This window comes from Herpailurus yagouaroundi, unplaced genomic scaffold (genome assembly GCF_014898765.1).
Source record: "Herpailurus yagouaroundi ecotype Mexico unplaced genomic scaffold, PumYag 246, whole genome shotgun sequence".
NCBI classification, from domain to species: domain Eukaryota; kingdom Metazoa; phylum Chordata; class Mammalia; order Carnivora; family Felidae; genus Herpailurus; species Herpailurus yagouaroundi.
This window is the reverse complement of record NW_024412463.1, coordinates 3,489,901-3,500,051: the sequence shown is the minus strand read 5'-3', so window position 1 is coordinate 3,500,051 and position 10,151 is coordinate 3,489,901. Positions and strand designations below refer to the sequence as shown.

At 44.3% G+C, this 10,151-nt stretch overlaps 1 long non-coding RNA gene across 2 annotated transcripts in view; it reads right to left on the bottom strand.

Moving 5' to 3' along the window:
* Positions 1-10,151, bottom strand: part of LOC121019905 (uncharacterized) — a 393,836-nt gene that overhangs the window by 94,510 nt on the left and 289,175 nt on the right. For both annotated transcript variants that reach the window (XR_005785807.1, XR_005785806.1), the window contains one exon: positions 750-860. This is a non-coding gene — a long non-coding RNA (uncharacterized LOC121019905). The remainder of the gene's footprint in view (positions 1-749; positions 861-10,151) is intronic.

The following is a 10,151-nucleotide window of genomic DNA, read 5'->3' as shown; positions in this document are numbered from 1 at the left end:
ACATCATCCTGCATCAGTCCAGATTTGGAAGCACAAAATATTAACGCACTGAGGCGCGTAACAGTGGATGGAGGAGCGGAGGGTCACCTTCTAGGCATGAGTCCTGAAAAGGTACTGCGGCCCCGGCCTGCGAACGTCAGGAGTGTGGAGAATCAGGAAGCTGCTACCAGAACTACCGGCTTCAAATCCACTTCTTCAGGATTAAGAAGCTGCTTCACCACGGCCAGCTCGGGAGCCACCCCTGCCTCGTCTGCGGTGGCGACAGCGGAGATGCTCTGCCGTCCGCCTCTGACATCCGCGAAATCAGCATCTGGATAAGGGGACTGCTTCTAAGACGCGCCTGCAAACGGCAACCTTCCCTGACCGTGCCTTCCAGAAGACACCGCAGAAGCAGGAGGAAGGTAGCACCTGCCTCTTTCCCACCTTCTGTTTATCAGAAAAATGCGAGGTGGCGCAAGGACAAGGAAGGGTGAACCTGCAGACGACTAGCAAAGAATTGTCCCCCCGCCTCTTCGAGGACAGGCCACTAAGACCCTGGGGATGGGACCCTGTGGTGAGCCAATGCCAAAAGAACCATACGGATGTCACAGCAAGTTCTTCACTGGCGTTGAGCAGCTGCATGAGGACAGAGGGCGACCTGGCACCTTCGGTCTTGTTTCCAGTTTTCACAGACTCTGGGTCCGTGAATTTTGTTATGTAAGCCCTTTCCAGTGCCTGCGGCTCTCCATGTTCCCTTTACAGCCACTCACCTGGTGTCATTAGCACCCATTTTACAGGTGAGGAAACTGAGGCCAATGCGGATGAAGTATTCAGCATCATGTGGTTTTGTTGATGTTAAAACTTCTTCCATTTGGATCGTCCTTTAAAAAAAGAATTCCAGGGGCGCCTGGGTGGCGCAGTCGGTTAAGCGTCCGACTTCAGCTCAGGTCACGATCTCGCGGTCCGCGAGTTCGAGCCCCGCGTCAGGCTCTGGGCTGACGGCTCAGAGCCTGGAGCCTGTTTCCGATTCTGTGTCTCCCTCTCTCTCTGCCCCTCGCCCGTTCATGCTCTGTCTCTCTCTGTCCCAAAAATAAATAAACGTTGAAAAAAAAATTTTAAAAAATAAAAAATAAAAAAAGAATTCCAAATTACTGATACAAGATTAGACGAGAAAGTAACTTTATTTGGAATGAGGAAATACAGGCTGCAGAATTATAAATGTTAAAGAGCCAAAATCTGGAAAAATAACTCAATATTTTAGTAACTGCCTGACATCTCTAAAAGATTTTTTCCTACATTTTTTTTGTGTGTCATGTTCTTTGTCTTGTCCTGACAGAGATTTTACAAAATCTCTTTCTATAGAGGAAATAGAAAAATAACATCATCCTTCCCCAGCATGGTTGATCACAACCTCTTCTATTATTGGTAGTTTATAAATGTTTATGGGAGTTTTATATCTCAGAGGCAATGTCACATACATTTTTAGAATAGTTCTCAGCTTGGGGATAGCCTCCGTCAAGTTTCTTTCCTACGTAAGCTGTAGGATGTCAGGGACATTCCAAGTTTTTCATGGAATGACTAACCCTAAACACTCTTTGAATGAACAACCCTCAGTTACCAGTTTGTCACTGATGTCCTTATTTTATGGTGTATTCCATATTTTACTGTCTCTTGTTTATGCTGGTATTCTGTGTCATATTAGTAAGGAATTTAAGCAGTGGCATTATGATAGTTTCTTTTAATTTCCCTTAAAAAACAAAAAAATAACGTATGGTGCAATTAGTTTTTTCTTTATTTTTTAAAATTTATTTTGGGAAAAAGAGAGCACGAGCTGGGGAGGGGCAGAGAGAGAAGGAGAGAAAGAATCCCAAACAGCCTCCGCACTGACACGGGCTTGAACCCACAAACTGAGATCATGACCTGAGCCAAAACCAAGAGCCAACAATGGAACTATGCCCAGGATGGTGCGTTTATAATTGTGTCTGCTGCAAGAGTGACTATTCTCCTGAGAGAACAGAACTTCCAAGTAGACCACTGACGAGTATCATATTCTCCACTTACTAGTATACATATCTGATGCTCAGAAGAATTTTCCACAGACTAGCGTTCAACTCCTTACCTTCCTAACCATGTTTGTCTTCTACTGACCATTGGCGGTACAGACACCTTAGGCTATCTTCACATCGGAGGGCTGCCGTTGGCTTTGTGCCTTCCCACCACAGCACTGGGTTCATTGACACAGTAGGTGTAGGGGTGTTTCTAGAAGCCACTCCAAACCAGGATACTAGCAGGATCTTGACTGATTGGAGGAGCACAAAAATATATCATACCAACCCCCAAGGAAATCTGTCCTCCAAGCACATTTCCTATTACTAGACCTTAAAATACCAATGGTCATTCTGATGCCACTCAACTCAAAGGTTAAGTATGGCTGAGGCGAAGTTGGAGACGAAAAAGGCAGCATCTTAACCGATTCTGCCCCGAACAGTTTACTTGCACAGATGTTATAGATACATATCGCCATGACAACACATTAGAAGGACCCCTCCCAGGGCCTGAAATGTGAGAGTCTCTGAAGCTCAAGCTTGTTTGGCCTCAAGGTACAGCCAAAAACCCAGACCGGGAGCGTCTTTCCGCCATGCCTAAAGACCTCCCTGTTCCAAGAAGCGTCTGCCTAGTCTGGGGACATCTGCTTGCTCTATATTAGCCACAATTAATAATCAGAAGCAGAGACGTAGCCACTTAACGTATATCAACCACTCTTCTGGGAGGGAGCTGTCATCCTCTGGTTCCCTTTTCCCGAGATAGGGAAATTGATAGGTCACTAGTGTCTGTGAATAGCACTCAAAAGGTATCATATTTATTCTAGCTTCAGCTTCAAATCAGTGGCTATCTGCATTATGAAGAACATCATTCTATAAAACACATTTGGTCTTCGTTTCACAAATGCTCCTGAAGGGAACATATGGTAATCTGTTTAACTTTGTATTCCACAGAGATATTTAAGCCCCATCCACCAAACTCTCATGCTATTTTTATTATAAAATTCATGTCCGTTTTATACCCTAAATATCCCCCCTTTCTGCTTAGATGGTGAAAACCACCCGAGGCTACAAAACTACCCTGTTTACCATCAAATTCATGAGTTACGCCCTACGGTCATTAAATGGAACAAAAATATTATTGACAAGGGGGTTGACAAGCACATATGGGTGGAGCCCATATTCTTTTGGGTTTCAGGCATGAATGATGTTGAAGTTATTTGGTTTTTTTTTTTAATCAGAACCCATGCTAACAAAATCTCTCAATTTGATCTTCTGAATTATTTGTCTCCTGCTGGAAGCTAACTCCTGTAAGTTTGTCTCCATTGTCCATTTGTGAGGCTATATTTCCAAGTCTGATTACTTTCCCAGATAGGAATATTGCTTCTCCTTGCTTCTATTTCCCCATCCACAGTGTGGTTTAAAGCACTAATTTCACTTCTTAAACATCCCTAAGCTCACTGCCCTTCCCCGCTCCCAATGAGAGTTCACTGTGGGATAGGACAATGGGAACTCGAGGTTTCCATTCTAATGAGTCATTGATGTTCAAGCTGTAAAACAGAGCTGGTGCTTAACTGGGAGCTGCTTGTCAATGCAAGGAAGAGAGCAGTGTTCCTAAAATTTGGTCTGGGGGAGAAGTCATTTCTCAAAAAAAAAAAAAAAATCAAGGCAATTCCTTCTCCCAAAGTAGGGGGGAAGTAGGGGAGGAGGGCAGGTCATATAACGCGAAACAGCGGCTTGCCTCTCTGTATGCCCATCACCATTTATGAAACATGGTCTGTGACCAGGTGATTCTCAGTGGTCAAACATGTTTGGAAAACAGTTCATTTTAAACCCTCATCGGCTTTCATTGATGCACATTAGCATATTGAAGGCTCCAGAAGTCCTTCACTAAAACAAGCAAAATTTAATTTTTTTGTTGTTAATTTCCCAGTTGCCCTTAATCATGTGACTCTCCGACAAAACTAGCCCTCCACAAATCACACTTTGGGTAATGTTGCCGTAATTAATTTTTTTTCTGATTTTTAATGGCATATTATGCCTTTAATGAATAGATTTTATTCAATAGAGGAGAATCTCAATAGGTTTCAGATCATTTGATTCAACTCATTTTTTTAAGACTGAGAAAAATGATAGAAGATATGCTTGCATAAAATAATGTGGAAATTTTACGTAAGCTTCAGAATGAAGTATCAGAATTCAGAGTTTGGGTTCTGAAGACCTTGAGTTGCCTTTCTGTAACATTCCCAAATCATAATTCGTGGGCAATTAGCCAAATACTCATTTACTCATTCATTGTTCACTCGTTCATTCTTTTATTTATTGAGCAACTACAACGTGCTAAGCACTGTCGTAGACCCTGAGAGACCATAGATAACTTGCTCATAGGGAGTTTGTAGCCCATTAGGAAACTACATGATCGTAAAAAATAACACAACTACCCATACTTAGTTTTAATTGATGTAAGTTCTACTATGGAAGAGAAGAAACCAGTGCAGTGATAATATATAACAGGAGAACATGACCCAGTTTGGGGGGAAGAGGAAGATGTCAGGGAGGTCTTCCTGGAGGAAGTAACATTAAGCGATTGCCGGAAAGATGACTGGGGATCAGATCAGGATATTCCAGCCCCCAAAACTAGAATCTGCAGAAAGAAATTTCAATTTCAAAGAAATGGAAGAAGGTCATGTGACCGGAACCCAGAGAGAACAAGAGAGAAAGATGAGATGAAGCTAGAGAGGTAGCTTTTGGGGCCAGATCTTCTAAGGCCTGGAAAGCCAGTAAATACATATGAGAATGTCAATTCCAACATCAGTATGAAGCACTATTGATCAAAGCTTTCAGTTTCAAGGTAAGACAAAAGGGGATTCTTGGTTTGGAAAACAAAATGGATTCTATCCTAATCCCTGTAAGTACTATTTAAGCTTACATGCTTAAAAATTCCACCAAAATAAATGGTAAGAATTAAGCAGCCCAGGGGCACCTGGCTGGCTCAGTCAGTGGAGCATGAAACTCTTGATCTTGGGGTTGTGAGTTCGAGTCCCAAGTTGGGTGTAGAGATGAAAGAAAGAAAGAAAAGAAAAAAGAAAAGAAAAGGAAAGGAAAGGAAAGGAAAGGAAAGGAAAGGAAAGAAGAATAAAAGAGAAAAGAAAACAGAAAAGGAAAAGAAAAGAAAAGAGAAAAGAAAAGAAAAGAAAAGAAAAGAAAAGAAAAGAAAAGAAAAGAAAAAAGAAAAGAAAAAAGAAAAGAAAAAACAAGAATTAAGCAGCCCCAAATAAAAGAGATCTGAGCTATGCAAGATGAGCCGGGTCAGTTCAAATCCAAAAATTCGTCATGAGAGGAGAATGTTCTGCTGCCTAAGCAAAGGCTGGATCCCACGGAAAAGCAACCACAAGTTCCATTACCCAGTCCATGTGGACCACGGGGTAGCTGTGTCCCCAAATCTACTTTACCTTTTATCTCTCTTGGCTACATCTGAAATATATCGGCTCTAATCCCAGTGAGTGAATGGGGAGAAAAGGTGGGATTTCCATCTCTTTAGTACAATAATCTTCTCAGAACAAGTCATCCTCATAAATAATTCCATATTATTTACATCCAGTCACACTGTCTGGATATCTGGGACTCATTTAATGAAATGGTTAGCTTTAAATATTTCCGGAAGAAGCCTTTTAAAATTCAGAGCATATGTCTTCAAGACTAGAGGTCAGGGTTTGTGATCAAATATTATGCCCTCAGACTTGAAATACTGTGTATGACCTGTGACCGGAAGAAGGACAGCCTCCCAGAAGTTACTAGCTGGTTGTGGGGAGGCAAATGCCTGCTTGAAATTATTTATGATGGATAACAATACTGATAAAATTGCCTTCATTCTCCAAGCCATTCCACTCGTCTCCTTCATCTCTGCAAAACATCATTTCCAAGATACAAGGCACCCACCCAGGGGCAAAACCTTGCCCTTCCTACATGCCTCCTTGTCCATATCTGAGTGCAGACTCGAAGCCTTGTTGGACTTATCCCACAAGGTCTACCCGCACGCCTCTCCTTCCCAAGGCCAACCAACCCAGACCAGTTTCCATCGTGTCTCCCCAGAGAGGTAATTTGGATGTCACAGAGAGAGATACCTTGTAAAGTGGGTCCATAGCTACTGTCCTAGGGTAATGATAGGACCATGGGGCTTCTCCACCGGAAAGATAAGGGCTCAGATTCAGGTTAAAATCTCAGAGAAGCGACTGTCCTTCTCCAAGCCTTGTTTTCTCCATCTACAAAATGAGCAGGAAGCCAGGCTGGGGCTGTACTAGCAAAGGCAGTTACGAGCCTGGGACGTGGAGGCAGGTCTGCCCGAGTTCCATTCACGACTCTCCCATGTGATTTTGGGAAAAAAACTGTTGAACCCCTATATACCTCAGTTTCCTCATCTAGAAAATGGGGATAATAATAGTAGGTTGGTTGTGAGGACATAGTGGCACCATACAGGTAAAATCCTTAGGATGGTGTCCAAGTGAGTGCCCAGTGGTTATTATGAACACCAAGACTACTTTAGGCCCCCCAAGGCTCATCCAGATGGCACCTCAGCAGGGACATTCCGGTCCTGCAGGATCATCTCCTAGTGCCATGTGCCTCTTGCAAAGTCATGGTCTAGCCCCTCTCTGCTACAGTTGCTAATAGGTGCATCAGCCCTGTTAGCTCTGAATCTCCTCCCCCATCTTGCAAACCCCTTGCTGTACCTTGAGACAGCCCTTTTCACCCCTTTCCGGGCTTGAGAGCTCTTTAAGTCAGAGACGAGGTCTTGTTTTGCGTCCATGTAATTGGCAATGACGATTTCTTGGCAACAAACATACGATGCCTTTGTCATGCTGCCAGGCAAAGCCGCGTTCGCACCGGGTCCAATCCTCACGTGAAGGAGTCCCACTGCCCTGCCAGGTGGGGAGCCGTCGCCTCTGCTGCAAACCAGCCCCACGCAGAAGGGTGTCAGCGCTCCCTCCCCCGCAGCGCGAAGACCACGGCACCCAATTTCCCCTGGGCATGTACAGACTCAGGGTCCTAACTTCCCCAAAGCAATCTAAGAGCTGGGGGTGGGGGTGGGAGTGGGGGTGGGGTGGAATTCACACATTGAGATTTTGCTAGTTTTACTAGGTTCTTTTCTCAGATGTACTGGAGTCATGAAACCAAACAAATCAATTTTTTTAGTAAAGTCAGTTTCTTGCTTTTTGTTTTATTCTTAAAATTTTTTTAAAAGCTTAAAAAAATTTTAGGGGCGCCTGGGTGGCGCAGTCGGTTAAGCGTCCGACTTCAGCCAGGTCACGATCTCGTGGTCCGTGAGTCCGAGCCCCGCGTCGGGCTCTGGGCTGATGGCTCAGAGCCTGGAGCCTGTTTCCGATTCTGTGTCTCCCTCTCTCTCTGCCCCTCCCCCGTTCATGCTCTGTCTCTCTCTGTCCCAAAAATAAATAAACGTTGAAAAAAAAATTTAAAAACTTAACAAAATTTTAAATGTTTTTATATTTTATTTTTGAAAGAGACAGAGCATGGGCAAGGGAGGGGCAGAGAGAGAGGGAGACACAGAACCTGAAGCAGGCTCCATCTAGGCTCTGAGCTGTCAGCGCAGAGCCTGACGTGGGACTCGAACTCACAAACTACGAGATCATGACCAGAGCTGAAGTCCGATGCTTAACTGACTGAGCCACTCAGGTGCTCCTTAAATTGTTTTAATTTGTAATATTTTTTTTTGGTGTGGAAAATACAGTGGAAACATCCTCTTACAATGTTAAGGAGCAAGAATTACACTCCCTGGGTGTCCATCCCAGATTTTATTAGTAACCTCACTCAGATTACTAATCTCCCAAGTTCTTTTCTCGTCTATAAATTGGGTGATAATATTAATTCTTCATAAAATTGTTAATACACACAAATGGTTAGAATACTGCCTGGCACAGGACATTCATCAATTAGTGTGACCTACTAGTACTTGTTACTTCAGTGACAGAGTAACCACGTCTCAAATTAGATCCCCAGCCCCCCCCCCTCACCCGCCAACTTGTTTAAATCTCACCGCTAAGTACGTTCTTGTAAGTTTCCTTTATTGGCTTTGCGCGCCCACGGGATCGCGTGCGTGCGTGTGTGTGCGTGTGTGTGTGCGTGTGTGTGTGCGTGTGTGTGTGTGTGTGTGTGTGTGTGTGTGTGTGTGTGTGTGACCTGCTAGGTGCCAGGCACTGTTCTACCAGGTTGGGAGAGAGATGTAAAGACAGATCAGATGCCTGTTTTTCTGCAAGGCAAGAAAAAACAGAAAACAAATATATAAACAAGATGATTTGATTTATAGTTACCATGAAGCTCAAAACGCAGGATGAAGTGACGGAAAACCAATAGACGGACAATTTTTGATCATGAAGGGGGGTTCTTTGAGAAGGTGACTTTTACACTGAGATCTGAATAGAACAAAGGAATTCTCATGCAAAACAAAACAAAACAAAAAACACGGGAATAGAAGACAGATGGAAAAAATATGAGTCATCAAGTACTTATCAGAATAATGTCTATCCCACTAATGTAGACCAGAGAGTGGGACGGTGGCCTGTTTCGGTAAATAAGGGTTATTGGGACACAGACGCATCCATGTTTTTATGTGTCATCTACACCACACACATGCTCCAGCTGCACAGTCGAGTAGTTGTGACAGAACCCAGATGGCCCCCCCAATCTAAAGGATTCACAATCAGGCACTTATAGCAAAGTGTACTGATCCCTGGTCTAGATCATAAGACCCATGAGGGTAAGCACCACATTCTGCCTGCCTTGCCGCTTTCTTCCCCCCTAGGTGTATCTCACCAGCAGATCCCAGAAAATAGCGGGACAGGCAATAAACGCAGGACATTTTTGTACCCGCATGAATTTTTTCAGAACTCTATTTTAAATGAAATCTCTTGAAATGATAGCTTCAGAGCACACGGTTTTCCTTCGGGAGAACATCGCTGGCTCCCACGTGTCCAGAGAAACAGTAACGAGCCAGTGGCTCAGACAAGAGCCACGCGTTTTATTTCCCCCGATGAATTTCCTGCAAGGTGCTCCCACCGAGACGGGTTCCAGGCTGACGAGGCAGCAGTTCCGTAGAATGTCAGCCGAGCTGGCGAGGATGAGGTGCAAGGAAGTTGCCCTCTTCGCCAGCTTTGCAGGTAACGCACCCTGTGCACGATGTAAATTCAAACCAGCATTCCCCCCTGGTCTCTTCCCACTGGATGATGGTAGCTTCCGTCCTCCGGATTTGACAATGACATCTCCAGACAATACCAAATGGCCCCAGAGGGTTACGGGGGGGATGGAGTGAGTAAAATCTGCCTCAGCTGAGAAGTACTGGCATCCATTGAAAGTATCCTCCTCTTTCTATGGGAACTTTTAGACTTTGATAGCAAATCTTCTCAAAAATGCACGCGCAGAGAGCCGTAATATTCGATGTTTGATGTTCAGCTTTTCAATTCAAGCCACCTGTGTGCTTTCACATTCATCTAGGTGGGGCGTGGGTGCTAGTTAAAAATGACAATGTTGGGGCGTGCCCGGGTGGCTCAATCAGTTAACCGTCTGAATCTTGATCTCAACTCAGGTCATGATCTCACAGGTTCATGAGTTCAAGCCCTGCATCAGGCTGTATCGGTGCGAAACCTGCTTGGGATTCTCCCTCTCCCTCTCTCTCTGTCCCTCCCCTGCTCACACACACACTCACACACACTCTCTCTCTCTCTCGAATAAATACACTTAAAAATGCTTTTTAAATGACAATGTTGGTAATTCACAAAAACTTTATGGAGAATAATTTTCTCTACTAGGGGCATAAATGTTTTTTAATTGTTAAATTTAATCTGAGACGGAGAGTCGCGTGTCCTCTTTGGAGATGAGGCGGTGTTGTGGCGGTTGTTTTAAAAACTCTCGTGGATAAATGCAATTGGAGTGCTGTGATTCCCTTCGCGGCTCCTAGATCAGGCATGATAAGAAATCCTTAAATTCTCTCTCTGCTTCTCATAAAACCTGAACTAAATCTACGTGCCGGCCTGCGGCTAGTGCTCCACAAGCTCCAACACCAAGGACAGCTGCACACAGGGACGACCCAGGAGGTGAGCCCAGAAGATGCGCACAGGGACG